The 25,127-nt window shown below is 33.9% G+C and overlaps 1 pseudogene; it reads right to left on the bottom strand.

Annotated features, from left to right (window-relative positions):
• Positions 1–2,900: 2,900 nt before the first annotated feature.
• LOC149156404 (putative disease resistance protein At5g47280) lies at positions 2,901–5,237 on the bottom strand (annotated as a pseudogene).
• Between the last annotated feature and the right edge of the window lie 19,890 nt (positions 5,238–25,127).

Genomic DNA, 25,127 nt, shown 5'->3' with positions numbered 1-25,127 from the left:
AAAAATTTATGTAGGTGTGACCCCTTTATGTCCTTCATGTTTCCCCGGAAACACATGTGTTTTAGGCAGAGTGGGGGAACATCCCAAAAGGCGAGTGTAGAACAATGCTTTTTACCCAAGATGATCATACTATGTATTTCAATGTTGTGCCACCTGAGACAAGAAGAGACATTTGCTAGCTGGAAACCCAAGATGGGGTGGAGAGGCAATGCATCCATATTCTAAAATTATGAATGAGGTATCTACTTGGATTTAGACCTTGGTCATACTACGGGATGAAAGAAGAAGTATTTGAACTTAGTGGAAAATTGCATTGGAAGATGAAAACTCTATTGATGTTGGCTTTTAAGGACAAATAGGTTGAGAGGTATAATGTATTTACCTCCTTGGAAGACATTAAAACAATGTTCAGGAAAAAACACCCTAGATAGGTTAGCCGTAAGGCTTTCCCATGTTGAGGGAAACTTATAATGTGACTCTAACATTGTTGCACCTCTAGGATTGAGTGTCCTAGACCCAATTACCATTTCATTTTCTGAGTCTAAATGATTCTCTTTCTTGTCACTTTTTAGTTCTTTGTCATGTATGGCTTGGATAGCCCAATAACAAGGGATATTGTAATCTAGATCTAGTTACATGGTCTATTTTTGGAGCAAAATTTATTTAGGAAAGTTCTAGTCCTTGCAACCTTGGTAGCCTAATAAATACACAAAGAAATCCTCTGTTGGGTATATGCTACAACCATGTATATATGAACATTTTTTAGTAATGTAAAGTATTAATTTACAAAAAAAACACAACAACATTAAGATATTTTATAATTAGTTAAAAAATTAATATAAAAACCATTAATAATGAGTAAAGAAATTGAAATTAAATTCAAGAAAATTGTTTCATATTATAAGATAAATTTTAAGTGAATCATAATTTCATAATAATAATATAATTGAATTTATAAATCTCCTAAGAGAAATCGAATATTAGATGAATAAGAATTTTATATGAAACACATGTGAATATCAAATAGAAATATTTGAAATAAATTTTTGAGATTCATTAGATATCTCACAGATTTCATATCAGGGTGAGAATTTTTAAAGTTAAAAATAACGTTTTTTTGAAATTACAAGTTCAAATATTGGTGTAAGGTTTGAGGGTTTTAACATAATTAATTTTTTTTCTTATTCTAAAATTATATATTTTAGTTTATTGTACTCTCTCTCTCTCTCTCTCTCTCTCTCTCTCTCTCTATATATATATATATATATATAATGGATTTGTGTAGTCAATTTAAAAATAAAATGAAAATTAAAAATATTGAAAGAGATTTAAAAATAAATGAAGCTTTTGTTCTTTTTTCATTTAGAACAAGCAAGATGGTTATCCCAAAGTTAAATACAAAGCAACCAAATCAACAAATATGTGGGTAAAATTTTTTAAGCCAACAAAGAAAACACTATCATTTGGGAAGACACTTACCTTCGTCTTGGGAAAACACTATCGATTGGGGAAGAAACTTTTGAATATCTTCAGGAGGTACATTGACAGATATTTGGGCCCGTGTCTGAGCAATTTGAACACAATCCTTGCTTACAGGAAATTTAGAAGGGGCACAAAAGAAAACGTTGATCATGTTTTGCGAAAAGAAAAAACTGAAAATCCAACAAGAATTCCATATTATTTATTTATTTAACATGAACATCATGGTGCATTTATTCTCTCTTATATCAGGGGCACAAATTTGCACGATGAGCATGTGGAGTTATATCTTAAAGATTTCAAATTCAGAAAAATGATGTTTAACAATCGGGACAAACTTATTGCTCATTTCTAGAAGCAGATCAATAATCTTAATTAACTATATATTCTAAAATATTATATATAAATTACTATTATTTAAATTTATTTCAATTTGATAAATATATTATGTTTTTTTGTTAATAAGATTAATTATAACTATATTAACAAATCAAATCAATTGAATAAAAAAATATTTAGTTAAATTTTTACTATTTATTACATCTCTTCCTTCCAACCGTTGCTCTCAACATAAGAGAATATATACATATAAACATTATTTATAATAAAAACTAATTTAAAGCCATGTTAAATTTGAATTTATTAACCTATTTTTTTTTAAATATTAGAAAAACATTAACTCTTTAAAAGAACATGTAGAACACATGAAAAATGACATCATGGTGGTACTAGTCGGGGTTATGTCATTTGTCGAGGACATGTTTTAGGTTGTGGAATAAATTGATGTTCACTTGTGTATAAAATGAAGAGATTAATGTGTCGTGGAAGGATATCACCAGAATGTGAAGCATAATAAATTGAGGCATAAGAGCAATGTTGTTGAATATAAAACTAATACCAATGCTTAGGGATACTTAGGGTCTGGGAATTTGCTAATAATAAATTCGGGGCCAAATCGGGCCATTGCAATCGAGTAAGAGAAACTCAAAACTCGGGTGGTAGACTGAAAGCGCCAACAAGTTCTTTTTTTTCTTATCTAATAGAAGAAGAACATTATCATAATGCAAGAAAACTACAAAATAAATTTTGAAATTTTTACGTACATCAGAAATCCATAAAAAATTTGTCCTTGTTCACTTCTATCCACAATTTAAGTGAGCTTTTAACATTAAGTAGACTTTTAATCTTAAAAGAAAATACTTTTAAGTCTTAAAACACAATGGTTAAAGTCACTTACTCTTACAATACAATATTTTAAAAGTCCTTAATGTTACGATATACCACTAGGACTAGACACCCTGCTTTGAAACTATGGATAACTAATTTCTGAAGAGGCAATAATGCCAGTGGAACATTGATAAGATGTTTGCTCCCATCCTAATCGAGTCTACTTTCACTTGGCATCCTGTTTAAGAGAGATCTTAACCATCCAACGAATCCAAGGTGATGTGTGCTTCTAGAATGTCAACTCTAAGATCCATAGTAGCAGAGAAACTCTTAAGATGAGTCCATTTCTACCAATCTTTTCATCAAATATAACTTTCTTTAGATATTTCAGCTCTCCAACTGATTTTGGCAGGTTCCTCAACCGAGAACACTCTCTCATGTCAAGCTCCTCGAGTTTCTTCAGCTGTCCTATTTCCTCAGGAAGTTCTTTCAAGCACTCACATAAAGAAATGTCCATATATTCCATCTTCCCAAGTTTTCCAATAGATGTTGGAAGCTCTTTCAAACCTAGACATGCAGATATTCTTAACATTCTTAAAGAACTGAGCCTCCCAATATCATCAGGTAACTTTTGAAGAAGGTGATAGTTAGTGATAGACCACTTTTGAACTGAAGACATGTCACAAATACCAATGGGAAACTCCTCCAAATCACAACAATGATCCATGTTAAAATCTAGCATTATGGGAAGCTTTAGATTCAACTGGTTGCCATTGAACCGGGACATATTTCCAAGCCCTTCACATAAGCTCAAAGATACCTTTTCTAAGTTCTGTAAGACTTTACTGTGCTCTTGAAGTGGGGGCACAATCAACCTCTCCAAACGAATAGTCTTGAGCTAAGCGAGTGATGATAACAATGGAAGACCCTTCACTGTGGCTCTCTTGGACCCGTAATTAAATACTATGAGGACTTTCAATTTTCTCATTTTACTCAAAAACGATGGAAGAAAGTAATTGGTTGCAGAAAAGAGTAGAACCAAAGCCTCTGCCTCACAAAAATTCATCTTACACCACTAATTCTCTTCCATTGTCCCTGTGTGAATGGAAACTATTTGAGCATCAAACACTTGATCCTTGAACAGATCCCATTTCCCTAGTACACTCTCCTCCTTTCTAGGTATAAACAACCTCTTCCTGCAAAGTATCCTATCTTGGGATGACATATATAGGGCCAAGGCTCGCATGACATCATGCTAGGAAAAGTACAGCTCAGAGGCACTTCCATAATTGATTGCTTGACTCCTGAGATTGCTTGTTAAATTCAACAAATTTCTACTTGCAAGCACTAGAAAGATGACAAAAGCATCCTACCACTCTATCTTTCGCATGTAAACCCAAATGTCTAATAATACATCCACAAATATTTTTCTATCCTCTGGAAATGACCGCGGGTCTAAGAAGCACTCTCGTGCTTCCTCGTCAAGGACATCAATATTGGACTCTAAGCATTTAAAAAACCCTTCTTTGTGATAATATGATATTGATTTACCATTTAATATCTTCTTCTTAGCACTCTCCCACACCAGACAAGGATCACCATGAAAAGAGATTCCTATCACCTTCAAAGCCAGTGGAAGACCTTTACATTGTGCTTGCACCTGCTTGACTAGATGTTCATTAGCAATGCTTAGAATTGATTTCTATCCAAAAGCTCAAAAGTAGAAAAGGGACAGAGCATCACCATCATCCAACAATGGCAATTCATAAAGCTGAGTAGAAGTCACTTTCGAGATGGTAGAACGATCTTGGGTTGTCACAAGTGACATATCCTACACTTTCAAATAACAAATTTTCCAAATTTTCCCTAGACCAGACATCATCTAGTATCACTAGAGTTGGCTTGGCTTGGCCTGCCTTAGTAGTTGTTGCTGCATCTCTCTATGTACTTCCTCCAAATTCTAAAATTCATATCTCTTTCTCCGGACAATATCCTCCCACATGGTCTCTAAAATTACCTTCAGATTTGGGGACTCTGACAGAGTGATGAAAATTATATTGTTTTGGAAAACATCTTTGATGTCTTTATTGTTGTTGAGGGTCAATGCCAGAGTAGTTTTGTCGAGCCCTCCCATACCATGCAAGACAACAATGGTCACCTCACTCTGGAGCAGAGTTCGCTTCAAATTCCAAATATTTTTTTCTAACCCGACTGCAAAATCAGACATTCCCAACCCAACATAATTACAAGGAACGTTGACAAGAGCACCATCAAACATATTATTTACACGCATTTGTTGAAGTAGCATCGCATTTTGTTGTGGATCATTCGTAATCTTAGACAGATGTTTGAATATTGTTTCATTCATCTTGCTCTCATCCATTGAACCCAACTCGTACTGTTGGCGAAGGTTCGTCAGCTCTTCTATGAGATTCTTCACTTCAAGAAAGATGTTGACAGGCATCTGGTACCATAGGAAGTCAGAGATTTCCCCCTTTAGCTGAAAGATTTGAAATCCAGATCTGAGCCTAAGTAAAAATTTTAAAACAGCCGGCACCCTCCCACTTTTTCAGCAATTCCACGCCCTTCATCATCGTTTTTAGGAACTTCTCGTAGCTAGGATTCTGTTCATTTTTGGGCTTTCATAAATTCGACAAACTCAATAGCTAAAATTCCTTTGAGTCCTGTGAGCACCGTATCCAACCTACTCCATGCATTATTACAATTTAATCTATCCATGACAAGTTCCTGTAGTGGCTTCGCTAGTGAATAAAAAGTGCCGACAATTCAAAGCCCGACCACTACTAGAAGAAATTCAATTCCGCATGAGACAAACGTGTAGTAATTTGGAGACTTCCAGACACTGGCCAAGGCTGGGAGAGGGTGAATTCGGTGGTTTTCAGAGTTGGGTTTTCGTGTTTTACGTTGTGGAATCAATCGATGTTCAGTTGTCTATACAATGAAGAGATTAATGTGTCATGGAAGGATATTAGTAGAATTTGAAGCATAAGAAATTGACTCAAAAGAGAAATGTCGTTGAATACACAACTAATACTAATGCTTAGGGATACTTAATGTATGGGAATTCACTGGTAATAAATTCGGTGCAAAATTGGGCCATTGAAATCGAGTAAGAACAATTCAAAACTCAGGTGGTAGATTGAAAGAGTTGACAAGCTCCTCTAGTGGCCTCGCTAGTGAAGAAAGAGTCTGACAACAGACTCGCAAGCGATCACAATTTTTTTCTGGGCATTCATATTATTTGAGGATTAAGCGAATTTTGGGCAGATAATTAATGTATCAACGATGCGATCCAACAACCGTATATCAACAAAGCAAATTGCAAATACTTATAGGCCAATATGGACAAATTCTGTGTAAAAGTATTTTTCATTAACAGAAAAAGAGAGTATATTAAAATGACATGACAAAAACGGTTTAAAAAATGTGCACAAAGGTACTCAAAATTGCTTTCAAAGTAGGAAAAAACTTGTATTTTGCATGAACACTGAAACTTCCCAAAGAGAAAAATCTGAAGCAAAAACTTGTGTCGCCTGTCTTGTAAATTTAAAGATTTGTTCTTGTGCAAGTGAGAAAAAATCCTGTGTGTGAATATCATGCTTGTGAATTTGTAAAAGTGATGTAAATTAAAAATGTTAAATTTTAAAAAATCATGTATACTTTCTATTTAAGAAAAAAATTGGTATTTGCCTGTGTTGCATGGGTACCCGCACCCGGGGGTGGGGTTCTCGAACCCGTCCCGGGTTCCCGCACCCAAGTACCGGATTTGGGTACGGGTTCTTCCCAGACGAACCCAGAAGAACCGGGTTCTTCAAAAAAAAATTGGGTTCTTTTCCTTTAACGGGTTCTTGGGTTCTTCGGGTACTTGGGTTCTTGGGTTCTTTGGGTTCTTCGGGTTGGGTTCTTTGGGTTCTTCGGGTTTTTTGGGTTCTTCATAAAAAAACTATATTAAAAAATTAATTTTCAAATAATTTTTTTTATTGAAATTTAAAAAATAACTTATAACAAAGGTAAAACTTATAACAAAACCTAAAAAACCCTAAATCAATTCTTGTAAATCAATTTGGAATGAAACATTCTTCCACGGTCCTTACCATCAAAACCTGTGTTGCACGGGTACCCGCACCCGGTTTTTTAAGTTTTTTACAAGTCTTGTTTTTTAAGAATTCTTGTAAATCAATTTGAATTGAAACATTCATTCCCGAGCCAAATAACCATCAAATTATAAACTGTAAATGCACACATACAGGTTCAGACATTTTCGGTCAAAAATAGAAAGTAGGATTGAGACCAGCCATAAGCTGTAATCAGCTCATGCTGTTAAATGGCGAAGGGCTATTTTGGACAATGGCTAAATTAAGTATCAAAATCTGCCAATTTCTCACAGCGTTATGATAACATCATGTTAAGATTAAAACTAGGAATATATGCCTAAATCATATATGGTCTCTATAGACTTGTACACCAAGTAATATCTAAAAACTGCAAAGATGTTTTATGTTTAGATAATTAATATTCAGCAGGGAAAATTTTAAGAACCCCCCCTAAATTTATAAATATAATAAATGGGCGAATCTCCATGGTATATAGGAAAAATGGAAGGCGATTTTATCAATAATATAATATGTATATATAATTTTTTGGCGAATCTCTCACCAGGCATGGCGAATATTTTACTCAATTATAAAATCTTGTAAGATCTTGGCGAGTCTTTCACTAAATAATAAAACTTTGTAAAGTCCCAGTGAATCTTAGCATAGGCTACATGCTGGTTTAATTCCCCCATTTAAATAGGCCACATTCTAGGTGAATACCATGGATCAATACCATGTGCCATTTTGGTCAATACCATGGGTCAATACCATGTGCCATTTTTGTTTTTATTAATTCTAATATTAGGGTTAATAATGGTTTTTTTGCATGGTATTAATAACAATCTAGTCCATGGTATTTGTCCCATAGTATTTTGGCCATAGGTTTCACCTAAATATAACCCATTTTTTTAGTGTTCGTAAATATAAGGTGACTTATGGAGTAAATATAAAAAAATGTTTTATTTGTTTACCATACCTCTTGTTTATTTATATTTTTATTAATTTACCATACCTCTTTTACAAATATGGTATTTGGCCCATAGGATTCACTTAAATAAAACCTCTTTCTTGAGCCTTCATAAATAGAACGAGCATTATGGACTAAATATAAAAAGAGGTTTTATTTATTTACGATACGTCTAGTTTATTTATATTTTTATTTATTTACCATACCTTTTGAGTAAGTATAAAAAGACGTTTTATTTATTTACCATACCTCCACTTTACTTATATTTTTATTTGTTTACACCCTTACATGTATATAAGGTGACTTATGGAGTAAATATTAAAAACCTTTTATTTATTTACCATACCTCCACTTTACTTATATTTTTATTTGTTTACACCCTTACATGTATATAAGGTGACTTATGGAGTAAATATAAAAAATGTTTTATTTATTTACCATACCTCTCATTTATTTATATTTTTATTAATTTACCATACCTCTTTTATAAATATGGTATTTGGCCCATAGGATTCACTTAAATAAAACCTGTTCTTAAAAATGGGCGAATCGATTCACTTAAATAAAACCTATTCTTGAAAATGGGTGAACGGAAGGTTGTAAGTCCTAACTTCAAGGGCTAAATTTACCTTTTTTACCCTCTCCCTTAAAATAAGGTGGGCTATTTGAGGTGATTTGTAAAAATGTACTATGATACAAAATATTCGCCCACTAAAAATTTAAAACCCCTTAATTTCGCCAAAGGGCGAACATTCGCCCCTAAAATTATCCTTGATATTCAGGCAAAGCTTCGCACTCAAAGACAAACTATCCCTCAAGCCATCAGATGGCTGCTGTGCATTTTATTGGGAAACAAAGACTGATAAGCGTGTTTTGTGGAAGGGTAAGGCTGCCACTATTTTTGGGATTTCTTTACCACAAAGCACACCATGCATGGGGCAGATGGATGATTAGACATCAAGAAAATTCTAGACCACTATCAGGTTGAGAAGAATCTCCTATGAAAAAATTGTGCTTTTATATGGGAGAGACTAAACATTCAAAGCAAAGTTACAAGCTCAAGCTCCAGCCAGAATGAGTAATTTCAATAAGGAGAGAAGCTGTCTTGAAATTAGAGCACGAGGCAGAAATGCTAACACTCCTTGGCTGTGTAGGAGGAAGGGTCTGTACGACCACAGCCTGATTCATTGATAGGCATCCTTGCAAATGAACATAAGCCGCATAGTTATTTTAAAGCCTGTGTGTGACAAAATCTGTCCCAAGTTTCACCAAAATAGCTGAGTCTATCATTTATCCTAGTATGTATTTTGAATTTTCAGTTTTAGTAGTAGCCTTGAGCTCTCTTACATAGCTGTCACAGTGTCATGGTTACACTGAAAAGATTCAAAAGAACAGTTTTTTTGTGATAAATTTTGAAATTTCAATGTCAATGTTGAATGTTCAATGATGTGCATGTTTAAATGATTATCATTAAAGTTTTCTTGTTTAAAGTTGAAAAATATACAAATTCAAATTTCATATATATTATTAATTATAAATTTATAATTTATAAAATATAATTATTAAAATTTAATATTATTATATTACGCGACAAACCCACGCACCCTGTTTCCAAAAATGTCGTCCCCGTCCCCGTCCCCGTCCTCGCACCCACGTTTCCTGGCAACATAGGTATTTGCAATGGATTTGTAAGTAAAAGTTCCATATGCATAGTGAAAAATCTAACTTTCTATTTATTTATTTATGTCAAATAAGGAATTATTTCAAATAAGGAATTTAGTAATTATTAAAAAATAAATAAAAGTAGAGATTTTTCCTTATTTCAAATAAGGAATTTATTAATTATTAAAAAAATTAAAAGTAGATATTTTGAGAATTTATTAGCTTAAAAATTTAAAAAGTAAAGATTTTGGGTTTATATTTAATCCCTTTATGTTGATCCTTATGTTTTCATTTTTTTAAATGTCAAGATAATATTGAACATATTGTGTCATTTTATGATCTAATCACCTATTGAATTGGTTTTGTTTCTTAAGGTGTTCACTTGAAGCAAGGAATTAGCAAGTTTATGAGCCTAAAAGATAGAGTACTAGAATATTATCTTCCAAAGAAACACCAATTTCCATACCATGCTTCTTGTCAAACATGTGGAAACCCTTTTCCCATATGTCACCATTATAAAATGTCTTATCAACTTCCACAGTAGCCTACCTAGTCAATTGGCTATTATATCCACTATCGACCTCTTGGGAAATATCACATAATTTAGTTTAAAACTTGCTTACTTGGTCTTCACATAACCAAATAATGGGTCATCAATTAACATAGTTACCTTAATATCATCTACCTTATCCATCTACTAGATCACTGAGCCCATATCCCCCCAGGACACTTAATGCTCTATACATACTTATTGTCTCAATACTCGACACCTAACATACAAACGAGCTTGTAGATTGAAGCCCTAATGTCTCGATACCTGATATCTCCAAACGCCACTATCAAGCCAATATGCCCTCGAGTAGAGGCTAAAGAGTGTCATTGATATTGATATCTTAACATCCAAAATCATAACATCCACGTCTTCGCTATCTGGTTAACACTTAGACATCACCTTCATGCCAAGCCAACCCTCCATTGCCATGTCAACATGCCACGTCACTTCCCACATCGGTGCGACATCATAATGAGATGTTAGCATGAGAATCAACTACCACACAATTGACATGCAGTATCCGGGGGTCCACAACAACTCACCACATCATTACTCTATCGATATCGAGCTTTCTTGTTGGTGACTAGTGTCCTACTTACTGATGTCTACTACCCAATATTATGACATTCTGATAGGTAAATGTTCCAACAACTAATACATTGATAGGTCAATTTCACCTCTCGATGGGATCTAGTCCCCAACCATCAAGTGGAAATCCTTGAACCCTCGATCTCCATGAGCTAATGGATAATGTAGGATCTGCTAATATCGAGGACATGTTTGACATGACATCTAGGTTAGTTGTGGCTTTTTGCATAATTAAGTGATGGGGAGCACTATTTTCCATCATTATAAACCATAGGTATATAGATTTTGTATGGGTGCTAATGTGAGGATTTACCCAACAAGGATGGATTTTTTTGGGGCCTTGGACATCATCTAAGGAGAAGCACCATTATCATCCTAGGGCCTACCAGTGGTTTTTAGGCTTAGTAATAATATAAACTATGCACATGGTACAAAACCATCGCTCAGTGCCTCTATTGTGAATAGTTAGCCTAGTGGTGCTCATGGAGACCATCTAAGGGATGGTTCTTATCGCCTTTAACATTTTTCAAGGATGAAAACTAGTCCCTAAGGGCCCAAAATAGGTGTAACATAATGTTCATGGTCCATGTATAAGCTCCCAATCCACTTCAATACAACCCCTACAAAGCAAATATTTTGCCCACTTATGTTGTATGGACAATTTTTAATATTTCCCTTTAGTGGTTAATTCCTATTGATTGCTACTATAGATATTGGAATATCTAGGATGGAAAAGTGTTTGAAATTTTTCATGTTATATCTTGATTCCTATTTCTACACTTTTTATCTTTCAACCTCTATTCTTCTAGCAATATATACTTGTCTCATATAAAACCTCAAGCAATACGCTTGGTAACACCCTTCAAATAATATTTACTCTCATTTATTAAATATTTTGTATTTCCACTTTTCAACTTCAGTCACAAAGAAATAATAAATATAGTTTAAATGAGTAAAATCCATCAAAAGTGCTACCTAAATTCGTAGTTACTTTATCTATTATAGATGATGAAACTATTTATTAAATTAAAGATATCAATATATGACATAGTAATCATGATCATTTATGGGAATTCTTACCTATAACTATTCATGTGATACATAACTTTGGTTCCATTACAAGAGATATTGAATAATCAGGCCATGTTCATTCTAGCAATGATATAAAAAATAAGATGGGATCCTAGTTTCTTGTTTGCAAATTCTAATTTTGGATAGTCTAAAAAAAGTTGTTTTGTTTGACCTTTGGTATTATTTAAGTTTATATTGTAACTTCACTCCTATACATATTTAATTTCTTCTTGTCAAACACGTAGCAACCCTTTTCCCACAACTCACCATTATAAAATGTCTTATAAACTTCCACGGTAGCCCACCAACTAAATTATCTATTATATCAACTATCGACCACTTGGGAAATATCACATTAGTTTAAAACTTGCTTACTCGGTCTTCACATAACCAAAAAATGGCTTATCAATTAACACAATTACCTTTCCATCATCTACCTTATCCATCTGTTGGATCACTAAACCCCTATAGCCCGGGACACTTAATTCTCTATACATACTTCTTGTCTCGACACTCGACACCTAACATATAGAAGAGCTTGTAGATTGAAGCCCTAATGTCTCGATGCCCGATATCTTGAAAGGCCAATGGTCGGGCTATCAAACCACTCGCCCCTCAGGCAGAGGCTAAAGAGTGTAATTGATACTAGACCACGTCATCGCTAGTTGGTTACCACCTAGACGTCACCTCAGTGCCAAGTCAACCCTCCATTGCCATGTCAACATGCCACATCACTTGCCACATTGGTATGCCATGTCATCTAGACCCGCATTGCTGCCACATCATAATGAGACGTTAGCATGTCAAATCAACTGCCACAAAATTGACATGCAGTATCCCTGGGTCGGCATCAACACACCACATCATTAATGTATCGATATCAAGGTTTCTTGTTGGTAACTAGTGTCACACTTACTCATGTCTACGACCCAATATTGTGACATTTTGATAGGTCAATGTTTCAAAAAATAATACATTGCATTAATGTTGGTTGACCTTGAGGTTTCCTTAATACTGTTAGCCTGACATTTGACCTTTCGATGGACTCTAGCCCCCAATCATCAAGTGCTAGTCCTTGAACCCTCTATCTCCATGAGCTAATGGATAATGTAGGATCTGCTAATATCTATGACATGTTTGACATGGAATATAGGTTAGTTGGGGATTTTTGCATAATTAGGTGATGGGGAGCATTATTTGCCATCATTAGAAACCATAGGTATATAGATGTTGTATGGGTGCTAATGTGAGGATTTTACCAACAAGGATGGCTTTTGTTGGGGCCTTGGACATCATCTAAGCAGAAACACCATTATCATCCTACAGCCTATGAGTGGTCTTTAAGTCTTCATAGTAATATAGACTATGCACATGGTACAAAGCCACCTCCCGTTGCCTCTAAGGTGAATAGTTGGCCTAGTGGTGCTCATGGAGACCATCTAAGGGATGGTTTTGAGGCCCTTGAACATTTTTCAAGGATGAAAACTTGTCCTTGAGGGCCCAAAAGAGGTGGAACATAGTGCTTATGGTCCATGGATAAGCTCCCAAGCCACTTCAATACAACCCCTACAAAGAAAATATTTCCCCATGTATTTTTGTATGGATAATGTTTAATATTTCCCTTTACTCGTTAATTCCTATTGACTGCTACTATAGATTTTGGAATATCTAGCATGGAAATATCTTTGAAAATTTTCAACCTCTATTCTTCTAGCAATATATACTTGTCTCATATAAAACCTCAAACAATACCCTTGGTAACACCCTTCAAATAATATTTACTCTCATTTATTAAATATTTTGTATTTCCACTTTTCAACTTCACTCACAAAGAAATAATAAATCTAGTTAACAATGAGTAAAATCCATCAAAAGTGCTACCTAAAGTTGTAGTCAATTTATCTATTAGAGATGATGAAACTATTTATGAAATTAAAGATATCAATATGTGACATAGTAATCATGATCATTTATGGGAAATCTTACCTATAACTATTCATGTTATGCATAACTTTGGTTCCATTACAAGAGATATTGAATAATCATGCCATGTTCATTTTAGCAATGATATAAAAAATAAGATGGGATCCTAGTTTCTTATTTATTAATTCTCATTTTGGATAGTCTAGAAAAAGGTGTTTTATGTGACCTTTAGTATTATTTAAGTTTATATTGTAACTTCACTCCTCTACATATTTATTTTCTTCTTTTCAAACACATGGCAACCCTTTGCCCACATCTCACCATTATAAAATGGCCTTTCAACTTCCACAGTAGCCTACCTAGTCAATTGGTTATTATATCCACTATCGACCACTTGGGAAATATCACATTAGTTTAAAACTTGCTTAATCGGTCTTCACGTAACCAAATAATGGGTCATCAATTAACACAGTTACCCTTCCATCATCTACCTTATCCATCTGTCGGATCACTAAGCCCCTATCCCCCTAGGACACTTAATGATCTATACATACTTATTGTCTAGATACTTGACACCTAACATATATATGAGCTTGTAGATTGAAGCGCTAATGTCTCAATACCCGATATATTGAAAGGCCAATGGTCATGTTATCAAGCCATTGGACCCTCAGGAAGAGGCTAAATAGTGTCATTGATACTAATTAGATGATATCTTAACATCCAAAAGCCCAACATCCATGTCATCAATATCTAGTTACCACCTAGACATCAACTCGGTGCCAAGTGAACCCTCCATTGCCATGTCAACATGCCACATCACTTGCCACATTGGTATGTCATGTCATCTAGACCCACACTGGTGCCACATCATAATGAGATGTTAGCATGTCAAATCAACTGCCACACAATTGACATGCAGTATCCCAGGGTTCACATCAACTCACCACATCATTACTCTATCGATATCAAGGTGTCTTGTTGGTGACTAGTGTCCTACTTACTGATGTCTACTACCCAATATAATGACATTTTGATAGGTCGATGTTCCAACAACTAATACACTGCATTAGTGCTGGTTGACCTTGAAGTGTCCTTAATACCATTAGCCCGACATTTGGCTTTTCGACGGACTCTAGTCCCCAACCATCAAGTGACAGCCCTTAAACCATTTATCTCCATGAGCTAATGGATAATGTAGGATCTGATAATATCGAGGACATGTTTGACATGGCATCTAGGTTAGTTGGGGGTTTTTGCACAATTAGGTGATCGGGGGCACTATTTTCCATCATTATAAAACATAGTTATATAGATGTTGTACGGGTGCTAATGTGAGGATTTTCCCAACAAGGGTGGCAATTGTTGGGGCCTTGGACATCATCTAAGGAGAAACACCATTATCATCCTAGGGCCTCTGAGTCTATTTTAAGGCTTGGTAATAATATAGACTATGCACATGCTACAAAACCACTTCCCAGTGCCTCTACGGTGAATAGTTTCCCTAGTGGGGCTCATGGAGACCATCTAAGGGATGGTTCTTATGCCCTTGAACATTTTTCAAGGATGAAAAATAGTCCCTGAGGGCCCAAAAGAGGTGCAACATAATGCTCATGGTCCATGTATAAGCTCCCAAGCCACTTCAATACAACCCCTACAAAGCAAATATTTTCCCCACGTATGTTTTATGGACAATGTTTAATATTTCCCTTTAGTGGTTAATTCCTATTGACTGCTACTATAGATTTCGGAATATCTAGCATGGAAAAGTGTTTGAAATTTTTCGTGTTATATGTTGATGCCTATTGCTACACCTTTTATCCTTCAACCTCTATTCTTCTAGAAATATATACTTGTCTCATATAAAACCTCAATAAATATGCTTGGTAACACCCTTCAAATAATAATTACTCTCATTTATTAAATATCTTGTGTTTCCACTTTTCAACATCAGTCAAAAAGGAATAATAAATCTAGTTAACAATGAGTAGAATCCATCAAAAGTGCTACCTAAACTTGTAGTTATTTTATCTATTAGAGATGATGAAACTATTTATGAAATTAAAGATATAAATATGTGACATAGTAATCATGATCATTTATGGGAATTATTACCTATAACTATTCATGTGATACCTAACTTTGGTTCCATTACAAGAGATATTGAATAATCAAGATATGTTCATTTTAGCAATGACATAAAAAATAAGATGGGATCCTAGTTTCTTCTTTACAAATTCTCATTTTCGATAGTCTAAAAAAAGTGCTTTATTTGGCCTTTGGTATTATTTAACTTTATATTGTCACTTCTCTCCTATAAATATTTATATGTTTCTTGCCAAACACGTGGCAACCCTTAACCCACATGTCACCATTATAAAATGGCCTATCAACATCCATGGTAGCCTACCTAGTCAATTGGATATTATATCCACTATCGACCACTTGAGAAATATCACATTAGTTTAAAGCTTGCTTACTTGGTCTTCACATAACCAAAAAATGGGTCATCAATTAACACAGTTACCTTTCCATCATCTACCTTATCCATCTGCCAGATCACTAAGCCCCTATCGCCCCAGGACACCTAATGCTCTATACATACTTATTGTCTCAATGCTCGATGCCTAACGTATAGACAAGCTTGTATATTGAAGCCCTAATGTCTCGATACCCGATATCTTGAAAGGCCAATAGTCGGGCTATCAAGCCACTGGGCCCTAGGGAAGAGGCTAAAGAGTGTCATTGATACTAATTAGCTGATATCTTAACATCCAAAAGCCCAACATCCATGTTGTCGCTATCTGGTTACCACCTAGACATCACCTCGGTGCCAAGTCAACCCTCCATTGCCATGTCAACATGCCACATCACTTGCCACATTGGCATGCCATGTCATCTAGACCCACATTGGTGCCACATCATAATGAGACGTTAGCATGTCAAATCAACTGCCACTCAATTGCCATGTGGTATCATCAGGTCCACATCAACTCACCACATCATTATTCTATCGATATTGAGGTTTCTTCTAGCAATATATAGTTGTCTCATATAAAACCTCAAGCCATACGCTTGGTAACACCCTTCAAATAATCTTTACTCATTTATTAAATAATTTGTATTTCCACTTTTCAACTTCAGTCACAAAGAAATAATAAATCTAGTTAACAATGAGTAAAATCCATCAAAAGTTCTACCTAAAGTCGTGGTTATTTTATCTATTAGAGATGATGAAACTATTTATGAAATTAAAGATATCAATATGTGACAGAGTAATCATGATAATTTATGGGAATTCTTACTTATAACTATTCATCTGATACATATTAAGTTTGGTTCAATTACAAGAAATATTGAATAATCAAGCCATATTAATTTTACCAATAATATAAAAAATAAGATGAGATCCTAGTTTCTTCTTTAGACATTCTCATTTGAAATAGTCTAAAAAATATATTTTATTTCACCTTTCATATTATTTAAATTTATATTGTAACTTCTCTCCTATACATATTTAGTTCCCCTAAAACTACATATTTAGTTCTCCTAAAATTGGAGAGAGGATCTTAATATGTAATTATTACGTAAATCAAATTATTGAAGAGTCATTTTTCCAACATTAGAATATCATAGTATATGACATATTTATTTAGAGTAATAAAGTTTCATAAAATTATAACTAAAAACAAATAGATATCTATTTTATATTAAATTAATTTTCTAATTTAATATAATTTAAAAATATATAGTGAAAATATATTATATTGGAGTTTGTATTTTAGGATATTAATTATTTTAGGAGATTTCTCAATTATAAGGAAGGCATTAGAACAATAAATTAAACTAGTCATATTTTTAAACTTATGTGAATTCATAAAAATATGAGTAAATATCACATATCACATTCCTTAATGGTTGATCACATGCATCATTTTAGTAATTGATGTTTGTATAGGACACTATCACATATTAATTTTAGAGGAGAGTTTTGAGGATGGTTCTCAACCCTTTTCACATTGGATACCTTCTCTTGGATTTGGCTAAAAGATTTAGTAAACATTTGTGCCAAATTTGCAGAAGTAATTACTGTAGGGCAACAAGAATGGAAATCAATTGCAACAGTGGATTGATTATGTTAGGGCTATAAATAAGGTGTTATTGCAGCAATTATCTTGGATGTTGTTATTGTGCATGGTTTATTGAAGCATAAGCTTGTTAATTCTTCCACGACACTCAGGAATCTGGTTTGAGTCTAAAATAACGAACACAAACACACTCAAATGTAATAGAAATCTTACCAATCGATGTGTAACATGTAGAGTACAAAAAAATCAAGTCAATAGACTTCTTATACATAAAAAAAACCTATTGCAATAGATAAACTAATAAGAAAGCATCACATGCATAAATGATGCATGAGAAAATAGTTGCAAAGAAGCTTTTTCCTAAATTCATAATCAACCCACAACCATGAATTAGAGTATCCTATTTTTAAATTCAAAATCAATGAGAGATTTATTATAATTTGAAATCTTAGGAAAATGAAAAAGATATTATATTCTAAAATATTGGATGGTATATTTTATTTTAATATATAGTTTTATAGGGAAAGTGTGATTTTACCTATATAGTTTTATATCGAAAATTAATGAAAGATATAATTTATAGGATGCAAATGTGAGTTGATATTATATGTTTTGTATTAATAAAATAAAAGTGCCAATTAATAGAACTGCTAGCAAATGAATGTTTAAAAAAATATTATGATCGAGCACTTTTCAAACATTTTTGTGGGAAATTTTAAAATTTCAAGTGGTTCTCTAACAATTTGGTGTTCAACCATTTTGGGAAAATTTTGAGCAGACAAATAATCCATCCTTTGAGGAGCATTAGACAGTTCACACATTGAAGATTTATGCGTAATGGAAGATGCATATTTCATCATTTCCAGCCCACACGTTTTTTTCGCATTCTGTCGTGTTCATGAATGTGGATTATACATTTGAGAGTAGATTTTAAGGCTAGTAATAATTGTATAGTTGGTTGAAGGCAGTATAGCGGTATATTTGGATTTGGAACTGGTAGAAATCTTGTTTCAATATTGTGTAATGTAATTATTGATTCCTCTATTTATTTGAAGTATATAGTTGTGATATTTGTGAGTCCATATGTCCTGTTTCAAAAGATAGATAATGTTAAAAAAAAGTAGTTAAAAAATATAATAACAACGTAATATTTGTAGCTATGTATTCATATTGAGTAAATTTGACTATTGTTAATAGATAGAAAAGGTATGTGATAAAAATAGATTGAGCTTAATAATTACGGGAAAACTTTTGGAGATGTTAACATATGGATTAGAGCAGGTCGTTTGGAGGAGACATTGAATGAAGAATTTCTTCTGCATGTTTTCTGTGAGAAATATTTTTGTTGTCTTTCATTTTTATGTAACGATTGAAATTGAATACGGGGAAAATTTGGAGATCTTGTAGACAATGTAGGGTCAAAGAAGCAATTCCAAGGAATACTGTGATTCAAAGAAGGAAGGAAGGGAAGATCTTTCATTTGTAATAGGTTTGGCCACAATGAAAGGGAGTGTCATAATAGAAGGGATACACCTTGGGATGATGATAAAAACTACCACAACAATTTCAGGGGCAACAAAAATAAAAAGAATGGCAGGTTCAATGACAAAGGAAAAATGAATTCTCCCACTACTCAACATGGAAATGGTCGACCTCCAAAAACATCAAGAAACTTTAGGTACGATGAATCTAATGTTGTAGATAACAAAAAAAAATAATTTTATCTTTCATTTTCCCTCTATGCTACCTCTCCTCTAGATACCTTGGGAAATTGGTTGATTGATAGTGGTGCATGCTATTAAAAAATGTTTTGTTTATCCACATGTAGGTTGACCATACCAATGTAAAGTTTCATCGTTAAAAATTTTAGGGCCTCCTTGGTACAAACATGCATGTCACATTCAGTGACTATGGCATATTCTAAGGTAGATTTAGTAATCAATTTTGTGCATCAAGAGAGTTTTGGCATTTTCTGGCTAAGCTAAGGCACCAACACCACAACTGTTATGAATTTCCTAGTCAAGTCTCAAGAGAGAGCATATTTTCTCTCTTTGCTATATCAATCCATGAAATGGTGGAGAGCCTAACAACATTCTCTTTTCATCACTCAAGAGAGACCAAATTGACAAGTTGTATTCCTACCTAACAAAAAAATTTCCATGTTTTTTCTTCCTCATAAAAATAGATCAGTCTAGGGTTTATCCTGATGAAAAATGTACCTCTATGAAGACTATGTTAACGCCTTATTTTAGGATATTGACCCACTAACCTTTGTTCTATGGCGACTTTCCAAACCCAATACCTCCTCCATAAGATTACTCTCGTGTTGAATCTAAAACCATTTAACTATGATTAATTGGTAGCACATGCAATTTGCAAGGAAGGGTCACAGTTTCAGGTTTGGACCATTTAGTTAGGTTTATAGCTTAAATAACAATTTCATACTTCGAGTTAGACTATCTTTGACTTATATGAGATAATTGACCTATTCCATTTTATTTCACCACTACAACAATCCATGAAATGTGCATGCAAGGTCTAATATCAATGCTTAACTTGGCTTCCATAGTAATGTTCCACATTTGAATGGAATTCCCAAAATATTTCATTTTGTTTATATAATGCTTCATGCATCTCTAGTAAAAATTAAAGGCTAGATGCCAAATGTGTCTGTCAGATGTTTCTTATGAATGCATAGATAACATTGGTGTATTTCATATATTCTCATGCATCTCTAGTAAAAAATAAAGGCCAGCTGCCAAAGGTGTTTGTCAGATGTTTCTTATGAATGCATAGATAAGATTAGTGTATTTCATATATTCTCATTGCAATAATGAATGTTGGATCTAATTCTTCAATGGTCCACTATTTGATAATCCGTCCTTTGAGGAGCATTAGACAGTTCACACATTGAAGATTTATGTGTAATGGAAGCTGCATATTTCTTAATTTCTGGTGAAATTGCTAGTGGAATCAAATGAGAGCGGTATCCTAGAATGGCCCATGGGTTCCACTAGAAATTTCACTAGAAATATGAATCTTATAATTTATGCGTAATCCTAGTTGTCATTCAATTTTATAACTATAATGTGATCAATGGTTTTTTTATTGGAGACCAAATTGTAGTTTTAATGTGATTTTTAACTCACTTATTGAAGCCCTATAGGGATATAATGAGAATTTTTTTCAGGGGCATAAAATCCAAACCGAGAAGCATAATTGTTTTGTAGGTTGCTGCAAGTGTGTTTGGCCAAGGACCGCATGACCATGATACCCACAATTTCTGGAATTGTTTTCTTGTAAAATAGAATGTTTTGGCAAAAATTACATTGTCTCCCATTGAACAAAACCCTAGTTCTTCATATCATCGAAGAAAACATTTTTTAGCTAGTGGAATAAAATGAGAGAGGTTTTCCCTAGCTGTAATGAGCTTATATTTTTATCAATGAATTTATCCATGGAAACTTTTAGGAACTTATTATTTAAACGATGTTTGGGCACCTTCTATATAGACATGGGACTTACGATTAGGACATCTAGCAATCATTATTATCATGAGGCTTTGGGGCTTCTTCATCAAGAACACGGATGTGATATAGTTGGGGTTTCATTAGGGCAAGGATTTAAGGCGTCATAAGAATCTTCAACAAGGCTAGAATATGATATTATCATTATTATGCATGCATATGCCTATGAGGGTTTCTAGGGCCTTAATATTCATTATTAGGTTATGCATCATGTTCATTCTTAGGGTTAGGGAAACATCTTTAGGACATGTACAACAAGAATATTTGTCATCACAAACAATGCCATATTGACATCAATGACAACCTTGACCAACAAAGTCATTTTTTCAATGATAGACGTGACTTTCTATATTTAGAAAGTTACATTAGGATAGTCAGAAATGAAATTTTATTCAAGGAAATTCATCCCATTGTTGCTAATTTTCAACACAAATTCTCATACACTCATTAGATTAGGTGAACTACCTAGGGTATTAAGTTATTCAACATGACGCATATCCCATGACCATTAGTCATTAGTCATAATGATCGATTTATCATTCATTGCATCAAGGGAACTGGCTAGAATGTTAAGTCATTTAGCAGGACCCATATCCCATGTGCATTAGTCATAATGCTCAATTTCTCGTGCACTCTCATCTCCAATCAGCATTAATCATAAGGACCAATTTCTCAAATATTCATTGTATCAGGTTACAATGAGCTTGCAAGAGTATTAAGTCATTCTGCATGACCCACCTCCCATGACTATTAGTCATAATGAACATTTTTTCATGCACTCATTGAGTCAAGGTAATTTTCTAGAATATAAAGCTATTTGTCGGGCGGTATAAATGCAAGATTTACAACAACATTTAATTTGTCAATCTGGGTAAGTAAACTTATAGGCGTAGCAAAATATATGCCAGAATATGACCTCAGGGATCTGTTAAATAAAAACCAAACTCTTGCAATAAATTCAAAAGGAGCATCATTCAGGAAAAATAAACAAGACTCTTTAAAGCAAAGGAAACACACTCCGAGAATCTACTTCTGGCTCCTCTTCTGGGTTGAGTTGACTCCTGTAGTAAGTCTTCCTCAATTGTCCAGGCGATAAGGGAATGTAGGCCCCATTCAAAAGAAAGCGATTCAAGAAATAAATAATGCAAAACCTCTTAAAAATTACTGCTATGTTGCAAGCATGAAACTAGAAATCACACGACAACTTCATTCCAACTAATCTAAGGAAAGAATCAAGATAATAATGCACTGCTTCTCTTAAAGAAAATTCAGTACTTTAGCTGTAAGAGAAATATGAAATAAGAACCAATATATAATTCGTGTTGTTTAACCTGATCTTATTTAATACTTCCTTATAATATATGCAACATTTAATTATAATGAATAATTCTATGAGTGTTTTGTCAACAAGATTCACAATATTTTCTTATGCTAATTAAGGCATCTGCTTGCAAAAGTGCAGGAATAAATGTTTTTTCTGCAAAAGTGTAGGAATCTGTCTCATATAATATTCAAAGGCAATCATGAATACATGTTAAGTTAAGTTAACCAGAATTCTTTCTCAGCAATTATTTCACCATTGTGTCTTGGAAATAGACTTTGTTATGCAACAATGAGATCAGGGTAAATCTTTGTAATAATAAATAACAGACGTAGTTAAAACATTCACCATTTACTTTAGTTCAACCTTTATGAAAATATGTCCAAAAGAATTGATATTAACGTTGAATAACCAGAGCAGCAAAATAAAGCTTGTGGAATGAAATTGAAAATTAAATGACTGAAAAAGAAAAGGATCTATGGAATGAAATTGTGAAATTATCTAAGATCACACTCACACCAAGCAACTAAAATGCAACAAAAGAAAATTAAGAGGTTTGGGTTAATGGACTGGCTGGTGGGCCCAACCATCCAGCTCATTGCTCTTGCGGCGATTAAGTCACATTATTTAGAATAGTATGGAGAAACAAAATTACTCAGAAGTGATTGCCAAATAAACTCATTTCAAAGTAAAAACCAGAATTCAGAATTTAATGCCAAAGAAATTCATTTTAGAAGTCTTGTTACAAATTCATAAAAAAATGCAGCGGTGGCTCTAATGGTCCCCTCCAGGGATCATCCCACTAGTGTGCAGCTCCTCCCTTCCTGCATAGCAAGATCGATTCCCTCCTCCTGCAAATAAAAATGATTTACATAATACAATCTGGCATATACAAAAAACCCCCCTTCACACCTACGTGACTCCTTCCTTTTATAATGTTCTTTCATGATAATTTTGGCTCTATTCCTTAGAAAACAACATGGGATTGAATCCAAACTTATATTCATCAATAGAATATCCGTACAACCATTTACCCATTGAAGGAATGAATATCTGGCACAAATTTCCCAAATCTGGACGTTTTCTACAATTCTGGAAAAATCAGTTTTTTAAACAAAATGCCTCCAAATAACTCTATGTATCTCCTTAACCATTACGAATTTTAGAAAAATGTTTGGAGGAAATGTAGCATGTTATATTTTCAAAAATAACCTCTCTCCGAATTTTCTGGTTTAGATCCATGCCTCGGAAATTGTGCCCTAAAATGACTGTTTGAAATTTGAGATGCTAAGGTTCTAGAAAAACAATCTATTTTTAGAAAACTACCTCAAATACCGTTATGTAACTTTACGACCATTAGGAATTTTAGAAATTGGTTTGAAGCTTTGTCAATCTACTATACTGAGACCAAAACCCATGTTCCAAAATTTCTCTATTCGCCTTCACCTGCACGGAAAACGAGGCAGAAGTTGGAAGTTTGGAAACTGCTGTGAATTTGGGGTTGAGGCATTAATTATTGCCTAAACATAAATCCGTACGACTTGGGTGTATCTTAGCTTATGTGGAAGTGTTCAAACAATATTTTGAACAAAAACCTCTTTCATATTTCCCTAGGGATGTGTCAATGTATGAAAGCCCCAAATTAGTGTAGGCATGTTGGTGGAGGCATGTTGGTGCAGGCAGAGTTGGTGCAAGCACAACTGGTATAGGAACTGCTACTATAGGAATGTTAGCACCTGCCACAAAAGAGCTTGACATTAATGACATTTTCATATTAAATTAACAAAACAAGAAGAGTTCATAGATCAACAACTATCAGCTCTAAATGCCTCTAAATGATAACTTAATAATGCGTAAAATGAATAATAATGATACTTAGTACACGCATAAAATTATTCAGGTAAATCATGAAAATTTGGACAAAATGGAGGCTCAACACTCCCCCACGCTGACCTTCTTTCATGTTCTCATGCAAGCCAATCCATAAGATTATAAAATCATGGAAGAAGGCAAGGGGAATGTTTAAAGATCATACTATTCTTCCCGATAAAAGTGTCAACAAGAAATCTCAGCAAGGAAATATGAACATATCATGGTATGTCATTATTTTTAAAGCATTCATTAAGTCTACAACATCACTATTATAGTGCCAACTAAAACCATGTTACAACGCTTATGAAAGTATTGAGTGCAGGAATGATAAAATTACAACAATATCAGGTACAGGAAAGAAATGCTTTGTACCATACATTATGGAAAAAGAGTACTGCACCTTTATGATAGACATCACATACCTATTGTCCTATTTCAAATGAACTCCCTGCTTGTCATAGATTTCAGAGCTCTTATTTTTGTCCAGAGTCTTATTAGCAATCATGATAAAAATCAAATCTTTGTTGAAAAGGTGCAATTACCATAAGATTCATGCACCTAATTCAACAATCCTATACCTAGGTGACATAGTGCTTATTTAGTGGCAACCACAATCAATAGACATTGTTTTCCATCAACACCTAGTGAGTAATCATCGTTGAGTAATTCATCACTCTAAATACCATAAAAATTAAGTGAGTTATGATACCAGAAAAGGGAGATAAAAATACAACAAAATGACACCTTCCTGGACCAATCAGAAAATTGAACACTCTAAATTTTGTTGTCATCCG

This window comes from Pinus tabuliformis, chromosome 9 (assembly GCF_031772625.1).
Source record: "Pinus tabuliformis cultivar Carrire ecotype Pingquan chromosome 9, CPIR1, whole genome shotgun sequence".
NCBI lineage: Eukaryota > Viridiplantae > Streptophyta > Pinopsida > Pinales > Pinaceae > Pinus > Pinus tabuliformis.
The sequence above is the reverse complement of the archived record's forward strand: the minus strand, read 5'-3'. Positions and strand labels throughout refer to the sequence as shown.